General features: G+C 44.3%; 1 protein-coding gene and 1 long non-coding RNA gene across 2 annotated transcripts in view; one reads left to right on the plus strand and one right to left on the minus strand.

Annotated features, from left to right (window-relative positions):
• LOC132649539 (uncharacterized) overlaps positions 1–24,883 on the plus strand; it is a 65,111-nt gene that overhangs the window by 14,289 nt on the left and 25,939 nt on the right. Inside the window, exon 3 of the long non-coding RNA XR_009588036.1 lies at positions 1,245–1,515. This is a non-coding gene — a long non-coding RNA (uncharacterized LOC132649539). The remainder of the gene's footprint in view (positions 1–1,244; positions 1,516–24,883) is intronic.
• Positions 1–24,883, minus strand: part of Ust (uronyl 2-sulfotransferase) — a 336,745-nt gene that overhangs the window by 1,189 nt on the left and 310,673 nt on the right. The gene's annotated exons all lie outside the window — the stretch shown is intronic.

The raw sequence follows: 24,883 nt of genomic DNA on the forward strand, positions 1-24,883 counted from the left end.
AAGTGCCCAGTACCTTTCTGACTTTATGTTTCACATCATTAATTCACCATCTTGGGTGAGCCCTTTGTGCGTAGATGATTATAGAAATGATAAAACAGATGAGGCTAATTGTTATGGAGTATGGGATTTCGTGAACCAAAAGACATAAAAGTGTTGCAATCTGGGTGGAGCAGGAATGGGGGTGTGGGTGTGCAGAAAAAAATGTTAGTAAAGTGCTTCAGTGTTTGATGGGTAAGCAGACAGAGCCCAGGGTTAACCCAGGGCTCCGCTGGCTGGCCCGAGACTCACATCGCTCCCAGACGTGGCACGTCGAACGGCAGCCACCCCAAACGGACTCTACCTGGATGGTGTGGTCAGCCAGCGACACTCTGCGGATCGTCAGTGGCCGAGTGTGCCAAGCGGAGTGTAAAAGTGATTGCAATATCACATTGCTCCATACGGTGTATATCCGTAAGCTTGCGAGAGCGCAGTAAGTGCTGATCTTACACTGCATTAGGATATGCTTTATCCGTCTCTAAGCTACATTACATTAAAACAATTGATCCTACTGTATTTTAAAGTCTTATTAGTTGAGTCAACATTAGGGGTGATGACCTTTGTCAATGCATTGACTATCCCTGGCAGGCCTTAAAAATATTTGACAAGTTCAGGTATGTTAAGAGTATAATTGCAGCATAAATGTCTAAGGAAAAATTATTATTTAGCTGAGAATTTAGTCTTTTATGAGTTAATTTAAGTATTATCACAGAGCATGAAAATGACACCTCTTACACGTAGGTAATTCCTGTATTTCTAAACAAATGCAAAGAAACAGAAAGGTTTGCAAAGTTGATTTCTTAGTTTATAGTGTTCATGATTGGATAACAATTCCAATTTTTGTGTAATGCCTTTCTAGACACAAAGACTATCAGGACTTTAAAAGCACAATCATGTTCCCAGCACACCTTTTGGTCTCAAGGACCTAAAGAAAAACCATGGGGGAAAGCCTAGCTCTGATATTAACTTTTAAAAATCTTTCTCCACTGTCCAGCTGAACATGCTCTTTCTGCTCTTCCTGTGGAAGCATACCTGTGTTCATCTTTGCCCATTCCCTTGAGAGGATACAGTGGAGGGTAGATTCAACTTTGGATTTACCTCCCCCCATCCCCATCCTGACTTTCTAAAGAGGGTTTTGTGGTAAATATCTTTATTTCTTGGGTGTTTTACTGCTTTTATTTTCATTTGAGACTATTTTTCTCTTTCAGCTGTTTCCAGAAGACAATTCAATTGAACAGAACAACTCACACTTCATAAACAGGCATCCAGAGCTCTGGGAAGATGACTCAAGAGCGAGAAGGAAGACCTGAGTTCAACACCCAGAATCTGCAGAAATCTGGGCCCAGTGGCACACAGCTGTAATTCCAGAGCTTGTGGTGAGGTGGGAGGCAGATGAAGAATACTAGAAGCTGCAAGGCCAGCTATCCTGGAGTACACAGCAAGGAAACAAAAGAGACCCAGTCCCAAACAAAGTGAGAGGTGGGTACAAACTGCAGAGGAAATTCTATGACCTCTGCATGTACAAAACCATGTGCCCAAAAGTCAGGACACGCTCTAGAGGAGGGGAGCGCTATTCTCTGAGGAGGGGAGCGCTATTCTCTGAGGTGCGCTGCTCTTTGCTTCTGTCCATTTCCTTCCTTGTCTAACTTGCCCTTCATTTAAAAAAAAATCTCACTCCCTGAGGACTGCTCAAAAGTGTGTATCAGTGACTTACCATTCTTCAATTTTATTGAGGTTCACCTATTTCATATCCTAAGCATCATGTATGTACTTCATTATAGATGGAAATTCAGGCTGTTTTCAATCTCTCCACTGATTATTTTCTGGTTACCTGTGAAAGCAGTTTGCTGGGCAGAATTGATGGGTCAACTTAGCAGGCCATGTCCAGGGGCTTGTAGACCTCGGTTTCATCAGACTGAAGCAGGCATTATAGGTACTGGACACTGCCAGAACTGCAGTGTCTGCCAGGAGCATGGCTCTAAAATCATATACCACCTTCGTTCGCATTTCTCTGATTACAAATGAGTTGAACATCTTTTAATCTTTATTGCTATTCAGCTTTCTTCCTTTGTTTTTGTTTTATACTTTTTTCATTTTCCTCATTGGGTTATACATTATTTCTAGTAGCACATAGGAAGATGTTTATATATGCACATTATGGACTCATAGACATTCTTAATATTTTTATCATCCTAAACTTTGTTTATCATCCTAAAGTTTTGCGTGTGGCTGGTATTGTCCCACTTATGGCACATGATTTTTGTTCTTTAGTGAATCTTTGTATGTGTGCAGTGTTGTGTGTATGTGTGATATGTGTGCACGTTTGTGTAGGGGTGTGTGTGTGTGTGTGCGCGTGTGCGTGTGCGTGTGTGTGCGTGCGTGTGTGCGTCTGTGTGCGTGCGTGCGTGCGCGCGCGGAAGCCAGATGGTGGGTTTACTCAATTCTTCTCTACACTATTTTTTGAGACAGAGTCTCTCTTTACCCAGGAACTCTCTAATTTGGATTAACTGGCTGGCCAGAAAGCCCACAATTCTTCATCTGTTCCTCCCCAGTGCTAGGAATATCTTAATTGCTGAAGCATCATGTGAAGCATTGGTACAACAGGGAAAGTCCCTTAACTTTTTTGCCTTTTTCAAGAATGTTGTAACAACTTTGCCCTTTCATATGAGTTTTAGAACCAGTGCACCAATTTCCAAGAAAAATAATTTGTAATAAACTTAATCTATGAATCTGTTACATAGGAACTGATATCCTTGCAGAATTGAGCTTTCTGACCTATGAAGTTGGCATATTCCTCAGTTTATTTAGTTTTTTTTTCCTTAGACTCATGTGTGCTTTTGGGGTGGGCATGCCTATGCCAGGACACACATGTGGAGGTCAGGGGACAACCTTGCCTTTCACCTGTGTGAGACAGGGCTTCTTACTGATTTCTCAGGCTAGCAGGTTGGCAGTCACCTGGGACCCCTGTATCTCTGTCCACAGGAGCTGTGCCTACAGATTCATGCCACTGCAGGCAGCTTTCTGTGGCTCTGGGGGTCTGAACACTGCTTGCATACTCACGCAGCTAATGTTTTTACCCACTGGGCCATCTCCCCAGCCCTGTTGCTATTTTTTTAATTAATACCTTTCATCAGATTAAGTCCTATTGTAATGTCTTGAATGTCACTGGATGCTTTTTCTGAATCTGCTAAGATGACCATGCCCTACCCTCTGTGTGTTATTTCAGATGTGTGAATAGACTTTCTGACTTCTAACTAATCCTAGGATTGCATCCTCATAGGAATAAAATTTAATTATGATATACTGTATCACAGGGGATTATGGGAGATAGGATTCAGTTTATCAACACTTGGTTTTGCTTCTATTTTTATGCACTTAAAAATTTAGATAAAAACAAGTATAATTTGGTAAAATAAGTTGAGATAGCATTTGCTGTTTGCCTGCTTGCTGGAGAGTATAGTTAAGACAGAGGCAATTCTTCCCTCAGTGTGAGGAGAGTGTCCCTCAAGGCCACTCAAGCTTATTGTGGGAAGGTTTTAAAATTCGAGTTTATTAACAGTTGGGGTCTGGAGGGGTGGCTCAGTGGTTAAGAGCACTGCTGCTCTTTCAGAGGTCCTGAGTTCAAACCACAGCAATTACATAATGGCTCACAACTATCTGAAATCTGATTACCTCTTCTGGTGTGCATGAAAATGGAGCACTCATATACATTAAATAAATAAATATTAAAAATACATGTGCATATAATTTATTAACAGTTAACAATTCATTCCTATTTTGCCATTATTGCCTGAAACATCTTTTGTTCATTTCCTTTTTTTTTTTTTTTTTTTTTTTAAGAAAACTATCACTTCACTTAAAATCTCAAGAACGGTCTTTTAAATCAGCTTACTTTTAGTATGTATGGACTTCTACATAAGTGATTTTCTTTTTTAGATTTAATATTTGTTATTTCTACCTTTTGTCCCGTTTTTCAATCTCTTTTGCAATATATTTTTCTCTTTATTCGTTTATATAAAGATATAGTTTTGTACATCTTGATCCTCTTTGTACTGTTTGTTTTAATTAGCTTCAAATTTTCTGCTCTTTTTATTTTCACTTTTTTCCTTTCCTTGGGTTGATTGTGTTGTTTTCCCAGATTAGCCTATGAAACTGGATGCTGAGTTCAAAAATGTAAAACAACCAGTGTAATGGCATATAAGTTTCCGTACTTTTTGGTTCTCCTCCCACTAGTTCGGAATTTATAGGCTCCCTTTTTAGTTTTTCAGTGTTCCTCTAGAAACATTAGCATGCATTTTTAACTAGCAAGTCAAATTTAGTCAAATTCTATCTTTTTGAAGAATCCAGTCCAGCCTGTTTGCTTTATGCCCAGTGTCCTCTTGGTCTACCTGCATGCTGTCATTATCCAGCATTTCGTTCTATCTTATTTTAATTTTTAGTTCCCACCACTCTAACCATCAAGTTGTCCCCATGCTGGGAACAGTTCATCTTTTCTCAGTTCTAAGCCTGTCCTCTGACCTGCTGTGGCTCTCCCAGCCCTCCAGAGTTTGGACTGCAGTCTGGCCCTCACTCGGGGGTGTCAAAACCATCCCAACACTCACCTTCAAGAAACTTGCACTCTTTCTGAGAACTGTTTGCCTCAGACAAATTTCCCTGCTCTTGAGATGATCAAACACTGGCCACTCTTTCACCGTTTCCTGTTTTCATACCTAATTTGTACTGTTTTCTCTCTAATGAAACGACTGTAGGGGAATTTTCTAGTACCCCTGAAAACCTGCTTTTAAAAACAAAGGTCATGAAATATTTCCCCTCTTACTAAATTCCGGGAATTTCTGTACGTTCCCCTTTCTTGCTCTGGGGGCCAGAGTCTAGGAACTTCATCAGCAGGTTAACTGCCTTGGAAGTCAGAAGGTTTGTAAAACTTGAAAACAAAGGACCCTGAACAAAAGAGGAAGCTGGGCTTGGCTCTTTAGAGCGCACGCTGTGCATGTCCTGCTAAAACGCATGCATGCGTGTGCGTGTGCGTGCGTGCGTGTGTGCGTGTGTGCATGCGTGTGTGCATGCGTGTGTTGCAGGGGGCGGCAGTCAGTGTGTTGTGGGTAACACTGGTGAGGATCTTTTAAGACAGGAGACTCTAAACTGCCGATCACAGCACAAAAATAATTGAAGATAAGAGAGAAATCTGATCAGTTACGCAAAAGAAGAGAAAGCCTAAAACAGCCACTGGAAAATGAAAGCAATTGAATTATCACCAAAATGCTCCTGGAAGAAGAGAGCTAGCTGGTTCTGACTTAGGGCAGGGGGGAGGGCTCAGCCTGCAGCAGAGAAACTGTTAAGCCCAAGCCTAGACTCAAAAGAATCTCTCTTCCCATTCTTCTCCAGCACAGTGCAGCAGGCTCTTTGCTTTCAGAATATCTCAAAGCCCATTACAGGCCACATTCATGAAGAGGTGGTGGAGGGAGGCTGGCCTGTGACTGCACGAAGACACAGTGTAAATCTTACTAGCAATGACAGGACAACACAGGACACCCAAGCCCCAGGGTGGAGGCGTCAGAGGGAGCAAGAGCATTTCTTTCCGCAAAGCTGAGCGACTTCTGACTGAGAAGATGGAAGGGAGGTGGCTCCTGTGAGGACAGGGAAAGTTTTGTCGGCAAAATCTGTACTCAAGATGATGGTTTTGGTTTCTCAGAATCTGTGAAATGGGCTTTCCTAAGATAGGCGATCATGTTTTGGTTTGATAGTGGAGAAAGACCTTCCATAAATATGTGAAATTAGAGGCCTTCCTTTTCTTCTGGAGTGCTCACTTCCGTTTCACATCCTCACATCTCAACCTCTGGGCAGCTGTGCTGCTGGGAGACGTTGCTTTATCTCCAACTGTGTCTTTCCATGTTTTTGGACGTTTTATATATATGCACATGTTCGGGGCTCATTGAGGTCAGGATAGAGCACTGATCCCAGGAATGGGAGGGACAGACAGTTGTGAGCCACTGTGTGTGTGCTGGGACTCAAACCTGGCCCCTCTGAAAGAGCACCCAGTGCTCTTAGCCACTGAGCCATCCCTCTAACTCAAGTTTCACTTTTCATTCTTTGCATAGGACCTGATTCACTCATCCTTCTTGGAAGAATCTGGCAAAAAACTAGCCATGTTTGTAATATTGCAGACATAGAACCTGTCCATAGGCATTTGGGATGTATCTTTTATAAACCTTTTCATACTTTATTTAGATTCAATTCCTGCATCCCTCCATCTCACTGTGTAGCCCAGGATAGCTCCATATTCACTATTTATCCTGTTCTGGGTTCAAACTTCTAATCCTCCTGCCTCAGGCTCCCAGGGGCCTGCCACTTCCTATATGTTACCATGAGTTATGAGTTCCTAGGGGAAAATGCCCACCAACGTGAAAAGAAATTATTATTGCTACTTTATTACTTTTGGGTGCTGCAGAACCTTTGCGTGGAGAAGCCGTACACTCATTGCTTTGATCTCTTTATTATTTATTTCCGCATCAGTGTGTTTCTGGCCCAGGGCTGCTTGGGCAGCTATGCATTTGCCTTTCCTTGTCAGCTGATTTACCTCTGAAGGCAGAGAAACTATCCCGGTGGGGGTGGAGAGGACGGGGAGAAAAGGGTTACTTTCCTCCTCCTACCTCCCAGTCCAATTACCTAATAAAGATTTATCCTGCCTTTTGTCCGCGGAGTCCCATGACCTAAGTTTGCTCCTTGCCTCCATTCAGATATCACAACCTATTTTAATGCATTCAGCTTTTCCCTAATGAAACCCACATGTCTTAAATCAATAAAGCCATTGTTTCGTTTTCTTCTCTGTTTCCGCAGTACCTTTTGCCTACTGTGTTTTGTTTGCACACTTGTTTGTAGAAAATATGGCTCTTTATCTAGAATCTTCCCTTAACTCCCTCTTCTCTCTGAGGCCTTTTTCTTATCATTTAATGATCATCAGTTTGTCAGTACGGAGCTATTAAGCGCTCTTTAGTGGACTGGCCTAAAGGGATTTCATTTATACAGTTTTCTTTTTCTGTTAATGTTTTGTTTTAGATAGGTTAAGAAATTAAGAGTGGGAAATTCAATGTCTTTGGTCAATCTTTGTGTATACACAGGCCATGAAAAGCACCCTGTGTAAACTTCAGAGATTTGGCCTTTTTTTGAGAGTCTCCAGGCTCCCTGCTCTACCACACCATTAAGCAAGACCCTCTTTGGTGGTTTTCTGCTTTGGATGAACCAAAAACCCTCTGAAGGTTGCCTGATGCATAGCCAGACCATCCTTGAAAGGAATGTTTACTTATCTCAAAATCCAGGACTTCAAAATAGAAACCTACCCAAGTGTCAGAAATGGTACAAGGGGATTTTATGTCCTTGAGAGGGTCTTTCAAGATCTTCTTAAAAATTTTAAGTCCGACTTTCCAGTAGATGTGGGTGCTGGCTGGCACCACAGTGCCTCTGATTCTGCCAGAAATCCCTGCTTTTCTAATTTATCATGGGAGAGTGAGTGGACTGTGTTAGGCCATGATGATCGTGAGATGCTGGGCTCTATTTAAGTGCTAAAATCTTAGTATCTGATCATCTCAGTCACCAAATTCTCCTCCATCAAATGGGACCTAAAGAAGGAGAAGCAAATGAAAACCTAGTCTTCATGCTTAGCTGCTCTTCTGACCTCACTATCCGCCTTCCATCCTCATCCTTGTTGACTTTCCTGTAGGCTCTTTGCTTTTTCTCAGTTCAAGCATCTTGCCAGAGTCCCCGCCACGGCTCTCTTCCCACTCATCTTTTCTTCCTGAGCTCTTCTTAAAACCGTGTCCCAATTGTTAAAAACAAAACAAAAAAACTCTCTGCCAGGAAAGCTCTTTTGTTACCATTCTGGAATTCATGTGTGAAGGAGTGCTAGAATCCAGTCACCTGCAGTAGCATGGAGAGGTCACCAGACAATTTGCAGGATATCAAAAGTCTACCTCAGTCTGACCACATAGCCAGACACCCACAGGGAAGCAGTGAAGCCCAGGAATGAACACATCCCCTGAGAAGCTGTATCATCCACAACAGCCCACTCGGGTTTCTGGAGGACACACAGCCCTGCTCTGTCCTCCGGGTCATGCTGACATTTTCCTGCCTCCCTTACTCTTCCTTTGGACTCTTGTCTCAGGAAACACTTCCTCTTCTGTGTCTAGCATTACATCTCCCTTACTTTTGTAAGCTTCTGCAAGTCATTTCGCATCCTGGCTGGCCTCTCTTAGCTCTCCGGTTCTTGCTTTCTTTGTGTTGGGGAAGTGAGAAGAGAGTGGATGCAGCTGGGAGGCAGAGTGCAGTTCCATGGTGCCAAGTGTCTCATGAGAGGGGACTTTCTGCTTGAGAGCTGAGAGGGTTTCCTGGAGGAGGGTTTCAGACAGTCTGCCTGTGGCTGGTTTGGGAACAGGAGTCAGACTTGGAAAGCTTGAAAGCTGAGAGGGTTTCCTGGAGGAGGGTTCCAGACAGTTGCCTGTGGCTGGGGACAAAGTCTCCAGGCTGGTTTGAGAACTGGAGTCAGACTTGGAAAGCTTTCCCAGATGGTCCATAGACTCCACCTCAGACAGAGACTAGCATTAGATATTACTTGAAGCCAAGACTTCTTTTCTAAAATGAAGATATTACTTGAAGTTGAATACTTCAGTTGAAACATTAACTGAGATTATGGGAGAATGTGGTCCATATTTTAGTTTGCAGGGCCCTTTCATTCTCCAATAGTATTTCAGAAAACCAGGAGCTGGAGTGGAGGTCATTGATGATTCAAGCAGAGCCATCTCCTCCTCTTCGTTCTTCTCCTGTCTGTCTGTTTCTCTCTCTGTGTCTCTGTGGGTGTGTGTGTGTGCTCATACATATAAGCATGCATGTGGACGCCAAAGGTTGATATTGTCTTTCTCCATCACTTGCTGGGTTGAACTCACCAACTCGGCAAGTCCTGCTGGCCAGAAAGCCCCAGGGTTTACCAACTGATCCAGTTCTCAGCTCCTCAGGCCAAGGCATCCTCCTCTGTCCTTCGTTCTAGCAGATTCTTCACAACTCTACCACTGACTGAGTCAGACAAGGAAGGGGGTGCTTTGAGGATTCTCGGAGATGCGTGGGCATTTCAGATGTGGCACTCCAGCAGAGCTGGAGTGATGCATCATTGTCACCTGAGATTACCTGACCGGGCAGTCCCGCTGTGATGGCTTGTTACTCCTGAGGTAGAAACAGGTCTTGTCCACCTTCACAAAAAGCAGGTTATATGGGAAAGAATGAAGGACGGGGTGGAGGCGGGGAGACAATTTTCTTTAGTGAAAAACAAAAATGCTTCATCTTAGCAACTTGCCAGAAAGGATGCCAAACCTTTTAGCTTCTCCAGACTACACTGTCATCTACAGAGGCTGTGATGCAGAGCCTGCAAATCAAGCTCAAAACAAGCCAACAAACTTCGTGGTGCTGTAAGTACTTTTATGCTGTGGTCTTCAGCTGCATTCGTAGCTGTCCTGGGCTGCGCGTAGACCACAGCTTGGACACTCCTAGACAAGCACTAGGACACTGCATTAGCAAAGATGCTTGAGACCTTGTGACGTGCCAGAAGAGGGTGGTGCTCATGGGACAGAAGAGTGGCTGCAAGACTTGAGGGCCTCTGGGCCTTGCAACTTCTAGAACAAGAAAAAGGATTAGTAGTCCCTTCTCTGTGTGCCTGAGGGCACAGGCATAAGTCGACCTGGACCGCCAATCTCTCCTGGGTGCTTTTGGCTCTCCTGGTCCTGATTACCCTGTCTTCCCTTGTAAACTCACTAGAAAAGAAGTGATGACCCAGGGAAATGCTCAAGAAAGAAGGGATCAAATTACTTGCAGCTCACAGGAAGAGAGTAAGTGTCCTCTCCCGCTGATTTTGAAAGTCCTTGCCTCCTGTGACAGCCCCTCTCAGCTTGGCTGAGAACAGCCTATGTATGGATTAAATGTGGTAACACAGAAAAAAAGACTTGTGATATTGTCCTGGCTTCTTCCCCGTCAGCTATTGTCAGGTCTCTGTGTGCAGCACAGTCCATTTCCCTCCAGGAAGCACTTCCCTTGTGGTGGTTCCTGAGGTTCCGTGCTGTCCCTAAGCATGTCAGAACTCCCCTTTGAGATTAAGATCGGATTGTGACTAGTCAGATCATAGCTGCATCACAAGATCTGAGCACAATAAATCTAGAAGGACTCTTGTAGTGTCTACACTGAGTCCAGACCTCAGAGCCAAACACAGATGAGTGAGGAAAGGCAGAGTTCGGCGGTGGTGGCAAGGGTTGCCTGGATAGGCAGCACAGTCTGGCTTGTCACCCACCAGTCACAATCGCACACTCACAGAATCAGCTCAGGGGCCATCAACAGACGAGTTAAGGGGAATGTGTTGTAGACACAAAAGGGTACTAGTTCAGCCAGAAAGAACAAAATTGTGTCACTTGCAGGAATATTGTAAAATTGGAGATTACCCTGTTAAGCAAAATAGGCCAGTCAAAGATAAGTCTCATATGTAAAAGAGAAGGGAAAGACAAAAAAGGGGATGAAATTTTCATTTCCAGTTTAATTAAAAAAAAAAAAGACTTTTAGAGATTAGGAAGGGGAGAAGGGAGAGAGAGCAGGAGGAAAAGAGCAATAAAGAGGTAATATAACCAAAACTCATTATATGCATGGTGGGGATGTCATAATGAACTCATTTTACTTTGCATAATTAATACACACTATGACAGAAAGAAAAGGAAAGACGATGAATGCTGTGTAGACCTGTTCTGTCTTCATGCTCTCTGACCCGCCCACTTGCCTTTTCTTCTGGTCTCGGTCAACTTGGGTTGTACCCAGAAAGAATCCAGGCCTTATTCTCTGAACTCATGAGCCCCTCCTTCCCAGAACGAAGCACAGGTCGGGGTGTAAGAGGTTATCTGATTCTGGCGATGGAATCTGGCAGTAACTCCTGGTGTATGGGACCACTTGGTGGTGTTTATGTTTTAATAGGAAAAAAACATTAACTGAGATTATGGGAGAATGTGGTCCATATTTTAGTTTGCAAGGCCCTTTCATTCTCCAACAGTATTTCAGAAAACCAGGAGCTGGAGTGGAGGTCATTGATGATTCAAGCAGAGCCATCTCCTCCTCCTCGTTCTTCTCCTCTTCCTCCTCCCCGTCCTCCTCGTGTGTTAGGATTTTAAGCCAGACAGCCAGAGATGGCTATTCCACTTTCCCCACGGAGCTGGACCCCTGACTGTTGAATAATCACCATGGTCTTTCTCATATCTAAGCTAAATGCTGTGTGTGCTGTTCCTCAGTGAACACAGGCTCCGTTGACCACAGCTCCTTACACAGAGTGAAAACTCTCAGAGAGTGTAGCTCTGAGGAGCAGCCACAGCAGCACTGCTCCGGGACCCCCTGCTGGGGTTTGGTCGGGTCTTGCATTTCAGAGAAGCTGGGGGTACCAAGATGGCACCTGTTCCGTGTCACTGCTGCATGTGTGACTAACCCTGTGTTTAACTTGGGTGAGTAGGTTCCTGAGGTGCCACATTTCAACTAAGAGCCTGCTCAGAAGGTCCATACGTAAACCCCATGCCGCTCCCACAGCCGTGTGGACACAACACGCCTGGGCTGGAATGCGCTGTCTAGCCGTGTACTAACCTGCGGACAGTTACTGTCACAGACAGGGTGAATATCCAGGACTTCTGGGCCCAAAGCGAATAGTCTCATTGTATTGCTCAGTGTTTTCTAGAGCATGAAACTTTCCCAGCTTGGTAAAAACACAAAGACGGGTTCAATTTCAGAGTGAATTCTGGAATATCTTTTCACAGTGTGCGCAATAGACATATAATCTATGAAGTTCTTGTCAAAATATAAATATCTCATGAAACCTCTAAGTGCACCGTCTTGTAGGGATGATTTTTCAGTTTTGTTTTGTTTTTAAATCTCTGTGTCACCCACTTCTTTTTAAGTGAGACTGATGGGGTGTGGAACTCAGAGAGGAAGTCATTCTATTCAAAACCGACACTTTGTGACCGTTTAGACCAAGGGTTTGATGGGAGTTAACTCCACGGGTGCCCTGAAGTAGCTGTGGCTGCTAGCTCCACTGTCTAAGGCAGGAAACAGAGGTGCAGGAAGACCAAGAGCTTGCCCAAGGCCATCCGTTCGCAAGCAGCAGGGGCAGCGTGGATCCAGGCTTGTTTTGGGGGCTCAGAACCTTCAGCCACAGCAGATACCACATTTTAGCTCAGAGACGTGAGTTGGGTTGGGTCAGCTCTGGAAAGCCGGAATGCTTGATTGCAGTGACACGCACGGTGTTGTTTGTTTGTATGAAACAACAATAAGTGCGCTGTGGAGCCTTTCACAGACAGGCGGCTTCAAAGGAGTTTTCAGTGAACAGAGGATTGCCACAGCCTGCCTCCCAAGGTCCCTGGGATTGTTTTCCTTCCTCTCCTCTAAAGTTTAACATGATAGCACTGTCTGGGAAACCATCATGAAATTCAGGTTAGGGGGCCGGAGTGATGGGTCCGTGGTTAAGAGCACCTGATGCTCTTGCAGAGGACCCAGTTTAAATTTCTGGAGTCTGTTTGGTAGGAGCAACGTCTGTAACCGGTCCCAGGGGATCCAACGCCCTTTTCCCTCGTGTTGTTTTGTTGGTTCTCTTAGACCTCTGCTCTGCCTAGTATTTTCTCATTGCACGCTGTCGCCAGCATCCCAGAAGCCAGCTCGGGTTCTGTTACTGGTCAATAACTCCAAACCTCCTGCTCTTCCCGGGGTTTTGATGCCCACCCTACAAAAACTGCCCTTCGTGTTCCCAGTCCTCTGAGCTGGAAGAAATGAAGATATCCTGAGAATACCTGCTAATGGGCTTTCTGGGGCAGGTGGTGAAACCAGAAGCAGGGTAAAGATGTAAAGACGGACTCCTTCCATCACTCACAGAAGAAAAACGCACCCTGTGTTAGATTCCAGGAGGCTTTCCCCATCTCAACATGAGTCCCCGTCACCCCTCCTGCCTGCTTGATAAATATTAAAAAGATGTTGGTATGTTGTAATTCAAAGGGAAGGTGCTGAAACAAGCTAACCTTCAGAGTTATTAGCATCACGCTTTAGAGTTATTAGCATTACGCATTGGCAGCATGATGCGGTCCCAAAGGGAGAGAGGAATCCTCCAATCCTAGGGGACAAAGTGATTTTCTTGCTCTCGGAAATTTTTTATTGTTGGTGTTTTTGTTTTGTTTTGTCTTTGTTTTGGCAGGAGCATTCCAGCCATATGTCCTAGTCTGTGTGTCAGGAGGCAGGGAGACTGGCTAGGGCTTGGTCCTTTTCCGTTGCCCAAGGACACCCGGTTGTTCTTGTTGACAGAGTAGGAGCTCACGATCGTCAATCCAGTGTGGCAGGTTTGTGTGACGCTGCCCCTGATGTCTCTGCCCTCCTCACTGATGGCTGCCGATACGGTGGCCCTGGTTACTGTTCCACAACACTAGTTTCATAAGGAACATATCATCAAGGAGTGTGCTTAGATGATAGAGTACTTGCACACATGACACGTTGGGGCTTGATCCCCAACACCGCATTAATGTCCGTGGTGGTGCACCCCGTGACCCCAGGAGGAGGAGGAGGCAGAAGGGTCAGCAATTCAATCATCCTCACTTACATAAGAAACACATACTTTTACTTATTTCATTATTAGTCTCAAAATTAGATTGTAAATCTACCCACTTTATTTAGTTTTTTAAATTTTTATTTTATGTATAGTAAATCAATTTTTTTTAGTTTTTTAAATTTTATTTTATGCATGTGTTTTGCCTGTATGTGTATGTATGTATGTATGCATGCATGTATGTGCACCCACAAGTGCTTGGTGCCTGCAGAGATCAGAGGGTCCACGGGAACTGGAGTTAGCAATGGTTGTGAGCACTATGTGGGTACTGGGAACAGAACTTGGCTCCTCAGGAAGATTATCAAAGTGCTCTTAACCACCAAATCACCTCTCCAGCTCCCTCCGTTCATATTTTAGGCTATTCTAGTCCCTTCCTCTTCACACAGGTTTCAGAAAAATATTTTGTCTACATCTAGAAACTTTTCTCCTAGATGTTAGAAACTGCATCAAGCCTATTTATCAATTCAGACAGAATTAGTCCATCTTCTCGGTGAGTCTTCCAAACTAGAATATTCGTTTCCTCCCGAGTTTAGATCCTCTTTGTTGCTCTTCTCATGATGGTGCCGCTCAGCCTGTGCCTGCTGCACTAGACTCAGGTCTAAGTGCTTCATTTCTGTCACTGTAAGTAGCATATTTGTCTGTATATCCTCTATCATCGTCTATCATCCTTTGTTAGCTATCATCTATCTACAATTTATCCATTATCTATCTATCTATCTATCTATCTATCTATCTATCTATCTATCTATCTAATCTATCCATCCATCCAGTATCTCTCTATCTATAATTATCTATCTATCATCATCATCTTCTGTCTATCATCTATTTTCTGGGATAGGATATATGTGTGTATATATATATATATATATATATATATATATAGTGAACTAATTTCTTGAGTATAACATAGAAGAGGGACTTCTGGGTCACTTGGCAGTTCTATTTTTAACTCTGTTAGGAACTGCTATTGCATTTTTAACAATTGCTACACTAGTCTACGTTCCCAGTGACAGTACACAAGGCTCCTTTTTCTTTGCACCATCATCAATATTAGTTATTTTGCTGTCTCTGATAATTGCCATTCAAACAAGTGTGAACTGCTACCTCACAGTGGTTTAATTTGTATTAACTCTTTAATTTTAGTTAATGTATGTTCATTGATGATGCATAAAGATATAATTGGCTAAATTATGTAAACCTATGCTTGTGACCTTGTTGAACTCACTTGTTAGCTCTAAGAGGTTTTTTTTTTTTAGATTTTTTAAAAATTTATTTTTAAATTTATTATAGTTTATTCACTTTGTATCCCAGCTGTAGTCCCTCCCTCATCCCCTCCCCATCCTGTCCTCCCTCCCTCTTCTCCTCCCATGCCCCTCCCCTAGTCCATTGATAGGGGAGGTCCTCCTTCTATTCCCTCTGACCCTAGCTTATCAGGTCTCGTCAGGACTGGCTGCATTGTCATCTTCTGTGGCCTGGTAAGGCTGCTCCCCCCTCAGGGAGAGGTGATTAAAGAGCCAGCCACTGAGTTCATGTCAGAACTGTTCCCCTTACTATGGAACTGACTTGAACACTGAGCTGCCATGGGCTACATCTGTGCAAGGGTCCTAGGTTATCTCCATGAATGGTCCTTGGTTGGAGTATCAGTCTCAGAAAAGACCCGTGCACCCAGATATTTTGGTTCTGTCGCTCTCCTGTGGAGCTCCTGTACAGCAGGGTATTAAAGCAGATGCCGAGACTCATAGCCAAATTTTGGGTAGCTCTAAGAGTTCTCAAGACATTCTTTGTGGAATTTCTAATGTGGGTACTTGTACCATCTGCAGAGATGACTTTGTTTCTTCCTTTTCAATCATTGTTTTGTCCATCCTTTTCCTTTTCTCTTCTCTTCTCCTTTCTTGTCTTATTGCATTGCTTATGGGGTAGTACCCGCTGAATTTGAATAGTTGTTTGGGCATTGTTCTCTTGTTCCTATTATTGGATGAAAATCTTTCAATACCTTTATATGGTCTAAATGTACCAATTAAAATACCAAAGTGAAAGAATGAGTTTAAAAATATGACTTAACCATATGCCTTGTACAGAAAACACATTTCACTATAAAGATATAGGTGGTTTGGAAATAAAAAGAACAATACTATCATGAAAATTATAATTAAAGGAACATATTAGTATCTGGATGATTGTCAAATAAAATAGACTCAAAGCAGAAAAATACCAGAGACAGATAAAAATTATAATATGATATAATTATCAAGTGTCTTGAGATTTTCTTCTTACCTATATTATTGATTTCTAGTTTGCTAGAAAGTTCTCTGTTTGGTTTGAGTTCTTTTAGGTTCATCAAGTTTTGCTTTTGTTTTGGTGTGTGTGTCCTAGGAGACAATCTACCTCGCTCTACGTTCTGTAGGGACTTGGAAAGAATGTGCGTGCTGCTGCTGTCCCATGGACTACTGTAGCCCAGGAAGTCCAGCTCCTGCTTAGTTGTGCCTGCCATTGCCTGGGTGTGGGATTGGGGTGGGGGTGGGAAGAGAGAGAGGCTGGGTGTTATAATCAGGGAAGGTGGAAATCTTTTTTGGTAGGCAGGGCTGTGGTGTTTTACTGGAATGGAAGAATTACTGTGTAAACAATCAGTTTTGCTAGACTGCTCTTTTCTTGGCCTCCAAGGCTACCGACAGAAGGATTTTTTTTAATAGAAATTACCTATGCCTGTGCATTTTCCATGGCTTGTTTCTTTAGTTCTGCATCCTAGATACAAGTGTCAAAGGTCCAGTGCAACCCCCACTGCCATTGTTTGTGTCTCTGCTCGATTTGCTCTGCCCTCTACCTCTCTGGGTAATCTTAACAGACATGTTAATGTGCAATGACACTTGCTGATCCAATTGCCTACTTCTTTCTTCCTTTTTTTTTTTTTTTTTTTTTTTTACAAGTCTCCAAATTAGTCAGAACAATGACACCCTTTGGAGGAAAGGGTGAAGCTGTAATATTACTTGCGATACTGTGGATTTGTTAAACTGGGCCTCCTACCCTTCCTATTTTCCACTTTCAGAAAGTAGGCCTTACTTGGGCTTCCCATATTTATCTGGTGTGGTTTGCTTTGGGAGTGTGGCCTGAGTCCAGAACGTCAGATACCTTTGGGAACTGTGCGGTGGACACAGACTAAGGATCAAGGTCAGGGTACCTAGGAAGAGCAGGCACAGATGTCAAGAATCAAGAGTTGGACTATGATGGCTTCAACCAGAAGAGCCTACATTCGTTGCGGGGGCTATCATCACGCAGTGCTGCAGACGGCTCTTGAGCAACGAGAAGTCATTTTCCATAATCGTGGAGACTGTAAGTCGCAGAATAACATGTTGGCAAATGTGAAGAGCGCCAGACTGTTTCTACCGAAGCCTCTCTCCTTGGCTTAGAGATGGCCACCTCCTTCTAGTGTCTTTACATGGCCTGCCATAGGTCTTGGGTTGAGATACGAGGTTCAGGGTGGCACAATCTGGCCTGTAATACTCCTCAAATGGGTACAATAAAAGGGAAAGGAACGAGGGGAGACTGAGCCTTTGTGGAGACTTCAGGATGAGCCAGGCCGGGAGAGGGTGTTCCATGAGTTCTCTGTAGTTTTTCCGAATTATCCTGGTGGAATGTGTGGTCCCTGCTGCCTTCCCTGGGGACAATGACCTTGCCTAACTCACCTGCTTTGTTTTTGTGTTTGGTTTTGTTTTTCTCTTAGGGAGACTTTCCTAGACACTGTTCGTATGTTGGACATATTCTTACACTGAGATATACTATGAAGTGCTTAAACCCATCTAAAGAGTGTTCGCTTTTGAACATGAGCTTCTAAAATACTTTTATTTTAATTTTTATTAATTACACTTTATTCACTTTGTATCCCCCCTGTAGCTCCCTCCCTCCACCCCTCCCAATCCCACCTTTCCTTCCCCCTTCTTCACACATACCCCTCCCCAAGTACACTGATAGGGGAAGTACTCCTTCTCTTCTTTCTGATCCGAGTCTATTAGGTCTCATCAGGATTGGCTGCATTGTCTTCCTCTGTGGCCTGGTAAGGCTGCTCTCCCCTCAGGGGAAGTGATCAAAGAGCAGGCCAATCAGTTAATGTCAGAGACAGTCTCTGTTCCCCTTACTAGAAAACTGACTTGAACACTGAGCTGCCATGGGCTACATCTGTGCATGGGTTCTAGGTTATCTCCATGAATGGTCCTTGGTTGGAGTATTAGTCTCAGAAAAGACCACTATGCCCAGAGTTTTTGGTTCTGTTGCTCTCCTTGTGGAGCTTCTGTCCTCTCCAGGTCTTACTATTTCCCATTTCTTTCATTAGATTCCCTGCAATCTGCCCAAAAGTTGGCCATAAGTCTGAGCATCTACTTTGATACCCTGCAGGGTAGAGGCTCCCAGAGGCCCTCTGTGGTAGACTCCTGTCCTGTTCCCTGTTTTCTCCTTCTTCTTCTATCCTCTTTGCCTTTCTGAATGGGGACTGAGCATCTTACCCAGGGTCTTCCTTCTTGATTAGTTTCTTTAGGTGTACAGATTTTACTATGGTGTGGTCCCTGCTGCCTTCCCTGGGGACCCTGACCTTGCCTAACTTATGAGTGAGTATATACCCTGTGTGTCTTTCTGCTTCTGGGATACCTCACTCAAGAGAACATGAACTTTTAACCTAGACAAAGCCGTTGCACTTCCAGATTTCCATATATACCTTTTTATCTCTCCAACCAATCCTTGCCTCTCTGCCTGGAGGTAATAATGACTCTAGACCTCTGTTACTGAGTTTATATATAAGAAAGCATCACATGAGTCTTCTGTGTCTGGCTTCTGGTACACAGCATAAAATCTGGGAGATTTAGCGGTGCTATCAACAATACTGGCACATGCTGCTTTTATTACCAATGAGCATCCTGTCACGTGCAGACAGCACAAGTCACTTACCCATTCTTTTATTGACAGACACGTGGGTTGTTTTCAGCTTGAGGCTATTATGAAAAAATCTGCTGCGAACAGTCTTTAATTTGTTCTTTGGTATTGTTCGGGCTCACTTTCCTGCTTGTAGCTGATTGTGACAGGTTACAGTCTCAGTGGCTCCTGAGTGCAAAGAAAGGCAAAAACTCCCGGGGGAGTGGAGACCTCAGGCAGGGTGGGAGCCTGGTTAGAGCCAACTCTCCGGAGACAGGCTTCAGTGAATTGGCACTCCTTAAACCTTTAAGGGGTGAGTAGGGGCTTTCAGGGTGATTGTACATCATTGGCTGGGCCCAGGGTGCTGGGCATGCTGTTTGTGTAGGGAGGAATTCCAGGTGTGGCTGGACGGTACCTTATAGGGGGAAGAGGAAGTTTAATCTGGCTTCTGGTTATGTGACCTCCTCTGGTGGGGCAAAGGTGGGGGACACAGGCTGGGGCAGGGGGAGAAGGGGTCCTACTCTTGCTGATCTTAGCATGAGATTCCCGAGCCTTGGACACATCTCGACCCCACTCTTGCTCCAGGCCTGCCCTTCCCGGTCATGGCTCCTTGGCCCCACACTTGGGCAGATCTATGTGTAAAAGCCTCTATGCACGTAAAGAGGTGTAGCTGCTCATTCATACAAAAACTTCCAACGAAGGTAAAGTTGATAAACATCTATGAGTAAGTGTGGGCCACTTCTTTTTAACATTGGTTCTATGGACTTGGGTCATGCCTATCACAGATCTACAATATCTAATTTTATCATGAAATTAATTGAAGGTACAATTTTGAAAAAGAATTCCTACTTAAAAATGAACTATTAACAGTTTGCTTTAGATGTGAGGGACAATATGGTGGGAGTCAGTCAAAACAAAATAGTTCTGTCTTCAGCCTTGTTGTGGTTGCTATGGTTGGAGTCTAACCCTGAAAGTATTTTGTTCTGGGAACTGGGTCCCTGCAGTGGCAAATTTAGAGGTGGCAGAATCTTTAGGAGGTAGCTCAGGGGGAGATAAGTGGTCTTTGGGGAAATTGCCCTCAGGAGGGGTTAATGTAGTTCTTTTTGGAATTCTGGTTACTTTTCCCAAGAATAAGTTGCTATAAAAAGGGAAAGCTTGCCTCTACCTCTTTCTGGATTGCAGTTTCACCATATGATTTCTCTGTATTGTGATGCCACCTGTCCAGAGCTGAGCACACAGAGCCAGGTGTGGAGATCCATGTCTGCAAACTCAGCACTCAGGAGGTGGAAGCAACAGGATCAGCGTTCAAGGCCAGTCTCAGTTAAATAGGAGTTGTAGTCTAGCCTGGGCTATAAAAGACCCTATCTCAAAACAAACAATCAAAACTAAGCTGATAGAGTCACCTTTACTTTTAACCTTTAAAACTGTAGGCTAAATGAACTTTTCTTTATAAAGTACCTAGCTATGAGTATTTTGTTATAGATGCAAAAAGTGGACTTAGAGTTTTGGTGAGATGTCACAAGTCAAAACAAAACATCTTTGTTGCCAAAATATAAAATGCCTAGCAGTGACTTGAACCAGACAGTTTTCCTTTGTCATGTGCTTTACTTACCACTCTAACAATAATCTGGTTACTCAGGCTTCACAGAGCCAACAGTGGTCTTCACCAGGCCACCTTGTTTCCTACAAAGTTAAATTGCTAAACAGAAAGCGACCATATTTTCTGGGCTTGTCACCCTACATGCCTCAGGCTCAGTAGCACGACTCTCCCCCAACTCTTCTTGAAGAGTGTGAATTGCATTCTTCTCCAGGGCTCTGAGCACTGAACCTTCACTACACCCCCTTTTCTACAATTACCTATATTAAATATTTTTCATAAATAGTCATGGTATAATAAACAGTTACTCCCCTTTTGGACCAACACGCATACCAAAGAGGCCTGGGGCAGAATGACAGAATGGGTACCTCAGAGAACATGAAGGAGCTGGGCATCTGAACAGCCCTGGCAGGGAAATGGCAAAGACCCCTGTAGTGCTATCGTGGGGATCCAAGACATTGCCCAAAGCCGTAACGCAAATGCTTGTAAGATTCTCCCGGAAGAGAATGGTACTCTTGTTGGACAAGGAGGTCTTCACCCCACTTCTTAGACACAACACTAAATCCGCATTAGGATCTCTGCTAAGATGAGCTTGGGGGAAGCCTAACAGACCTTTCTGCCTCAGTACCATTTGCAAAAAACAGAGCCATGTTCTTCCTCTGGTGAATACGCTATTTCATTTCTGTGTTCATGCTGTCTTAATTACTCTCCTATTGCTGTGATAAAACTCTATTACCAAGGCAACTTACAAAAGGAGGGTTTATATTTGGGCTCATAGTTCTAGAGGGATAGCCATCTGTCCACATCATGGCAGGCAGGTAGGTAGGCAGGCAGGCAGGACACTGGAGCTTCAGCTGAAAACTCAACTTCTCAGTCCACAAGCAGGAAGCAAAGGCCGCTAACTCAGACCTCAGAGCTGGCCCAGTGACGTACTTCCTACATCAACGTCCACTTCCTAATCTTGTTGCCCAAGCAGCTCCACCAACTGGGGACCAAATATTCAAACAGATGAGCGCATCAGCCATTCTCACTCAATCACCAGATGCTTTTGCCACTTTTTAGAAAGAAAAAACTCTCACCTATCTATTATAAGTTTTGATGAACTCGGAACAGCTGTGGCAAGAGTCTGAAGCAGAGATGATTCCTGCTAAGAGCAGAATGTCTCCACACTTTACAGTGTATCTGCCTAAACTTAGTGTGTCATTTTCCCCAGAGTGGACATCCGTCTGCCAAGAGACCCCATTAGCTGCCATGATGGACTCTAGTCCTCTAGGGAGCTGCAGCTGTGGTGTGGTCACCAGTGGCCCTTGCCTAGGACACTAACAGGCTTGAGGAAACCCACTGGGCAGCAGCCAGCCTTTGGTGTCCTGGCCTAAGCCCGGGTTCTGTGAAATCAGTCGATGGGCTTCTGTTTCAGCCCTCCACATCCCTGTTCCACTGGTGTATTTAGAGATTTTGGAACAGTTTCAGAGCAACAGGGTAACTAGAATGACTGTAGGGCTTGAAACTGACCAGACCTTTATTTGGTTTTGCCACACCCTCCCCCAACCCTCCTGCCCTAATTCAAACTCTAACCTGCTCTCACTCTCAATGCCAGATGTGATTTCATTCAGTTCAATTTCAGTTGCCTGAAGTCAACCACAGTCTAAAAATCCTGGGTAGAAAGTTCCAGAAACAAACAAAAAATTATATTTTAAGTTGTACATAGTTCCAAAATGTTGGGCTGCCCTGCTCTATCGCTGTAAGTAAACTGTCCATTTCTTCAACGTAACCATGAAGTGGAAGACACCTGCCCATCCACTAAGATGGTCACTTGGTAGCCATGTCAGAGGTCAACTGGACTGCTGCGGCACAGCAAGACTTGTGTTCCAGTGACCTTTAATTTAGTAGTAATGGTCTCAAAATGTGGTGAGGCTGTCAATTTTATTATATTATTGTAACTGTTCAATTCTTTTACTGTTGTTCTCTTACTTTGCCTAGATTGTAAATTTTGTCACACAACACCACACACACACACACACACACACACACACACACACACACACAATTTATATATATGAAAAGCGCCTTTAAGTAGGGCTCAGTGCTATCCAAAGTTTCAGTCTTCCATCTGGGGTCTTGGAATATGTAGCTCATGGTGAAGTGGAGTCTGTTGTATAACTTTTTTATTTACCTTTTCTGAACCCCGTGTCCTTATCAAACTAAGCCAAATGAGACTTCCTGGGAGCTTAAGGGGCTTCGAAGGGAAAGTGTGTCCAAGGCAGCCTGAGCATCGTAAGCTCTGAGCAATGCCATGTTCTCATGTCAGAGCACCTCTGCGCTATCAGGAGAACCAGAGACCAAACGGATAGTCAGGCTTTGCCATGCAGAGCAAGCCCAAGATTTAGATACTGAGCCATTGGCAAACGCCGTGCAGCCGGCAAGGCACAGGTTGGCTCCAAAGCAGCTTTATCTAATGGAGTTTGGATGGAGCCAGGCTATCCAGAGGGATCAGGGAAATCCTAATTGACCCAAGCAAGTAAATAAAGCCCAAAAATCAGAGGGAAAAAAACAAAAAACAAAAAACAAAAAACAAAAAACATTCCACCCCGAGAGGCCGGAGTGGCAGGAATGAGCACCGGGTAGAATGGAGGCAACTGTATTTGGGGGAGGGTGAGAGAGCTTTGGGGACATTCTGAGCTCATCTGTTAAGTGTTTTGGTGTCTGAGGGGGAAAGGACCCACAATCACTGTGAATTACAGGCAGTTTTATTCCTCCAAATGAATTAACACTTTGGACAAACCAGACGCTTGATAATGACTTGAACTTGCCTGAATTATCACCCCAACTTGATGACACCTAGACTTGCTGCTTTCCTAACAATAGAACTCAGTACTTTGAAAGAAGTGATGCCTCTTCGTTTTTTCTGCCACAGTAGTCAGAAGGGTTCCATTGGCCTTCCTGGCACTGAGCCTTCCAAAGCAAGGGGAAAACTACACCCACCTGCCGCATTCACCCCCTCTGCTGGGCATCCTGGGACCTTGGCCATCACTTAAATATTCTGAGGCTTGGGTTTTCTATCCATCAAAAGACAGCAGCCATCCTCTCTCCGCTAGATTGTCACAAGAATGTGCTAACGAATAAGGGCTAGACCATCGGTGTTCGTGCTCTGGTGATCTCCCCGTGAGCTAATGGTGATACTGTTCAGCATCCCCTGTATTTGTGTGTGTGTTGTATTTTTGTTCTGGATATGGGTGAATGTGTGGGAATGAACACTCACAGCCCTTGCAGAGACCATGGGAAAACATCGGGGCCTTCTATCACTGTCTACCTCATTGCCTTAAGACAGGCTCTCTCACTAAACTAGAGTTTGCTGTTTTAGCTAGGCTGGGAGACCAAAGAGCTTTTGGAGAGTCCTACTACCTCTGCCCCTAGTTCTGGGGCTACAACCATGCATAGCCATGTCCAACTTTTTATGTGGAAGCTGAGGATTTGAACTCAGGGTCCACGCTTGTACAATGAGCACCCTTACACCATCTCCTCATTTTCTTCCCCCATATTCTAAGAAGCCCTGGGGTTAGGAAGCTGCCGTGTTTAAAATTCTATTTTCAAGTCCCGAGAGCAGTTCTTGGTCTATAAAAACTTGTCGGATTGATCCTAACACACATTTCTGGGGCACAGAAAGGCTCTGCTTGAGTACTTCAGGCTGGCAAACAACTGCTGTGGAAAGCTTTCTGACCTCCCTGTTCATGGTGACTCTCTGTAATTGCTATTTGTTCTCACTGGTGTTTTGTAATCAGGGCTGGACAGAAGGCCCCTGAGGTATATAACCCCAGACCTGTGTTTTATAATAGCTGTTCTTTCACACGCTCCTCACTTCCTGCCTCTGAGGGGAAGAAGGGAAATGGCAGCCCTTACCAAATTAGTAATGGTTAATCTCTGAAAGGAACACTCTACTCATCAAGTTGAGCACAGCTGACATATGGCGGAACCTTGCAGTCTTCCTTATTTCCTTTTTTTATGCTGCTGGGGATTGAACCCAGAGCCTCTGCCTACAGACTCCCTTCCCCCAACTGGTTTTATTGTTGAGACAGGGTCTTGCTGGATGACACTCACAGTGCACCCCAAGAGCTGGGGTTTCAGTTGCGCTCCATTCCAGCCAGCTACTTCTCCCAGGCTTTGATGCACTGAGTAAAGTTCCCTGAGCATGCAGTGAACAACCCTCCCTCCCTTATTTCTCCCGGGTCAAAGTCGACACCAAGCAAAGCCCTGCACGGGCTTGCCTAATCCCATAAGGTCCTAGTCAATACTTTTCCATTATATTTACAATAACCTGGCTCCTGGTTCTTACGTTTTTTTCTTTATAGTTCACAGAACATAGCTTTAGGCAGAGAGTAAAGCTCGCCAGTCTGCTGTGGAGCTCCCAGCCCTGAGTACAGGCCGGGCTGCAACTGGACCAGGAATGAAAAACAACTGCACCATAGTAACCAGCCCTCATTCCGTCTGTCTGCTGCCGAGAGGGATCTGAAAATGGTCTAAACTCACCTTTAAACCCACCGCTCTGTGAAAGGGCTGGTAACACTTGGCAGCCCTGGAAGGCTGCCTGAGAAACAGGACTGCAATTTAGACCACTGGTGTCCAGCTGTAAGCCTTCTCAGAGGCGAACAAGCCACCCATTCATAGGGTTGTTATGAAATTTTCTTCCCAGCAGCCCTTGCAGCCAGGAAGGCGTG

The sequence above is a fragment of the Meriones unguiculatus genome, chromosome 20 (assembly GCF_030254825.1).
Source record: "Meriones unguiculatus strain TT.TT164.6M chromosome 20, Bangor_MerUng_6.1, whole genome shotgun sequence".
NCBI classification, from domain to species: domain Eukaryota; kingdom Metazoa; phylum Chordata; class Mammalia; order Rodentia; family Muridae; genus Meriones; species Meriones unguiculatus.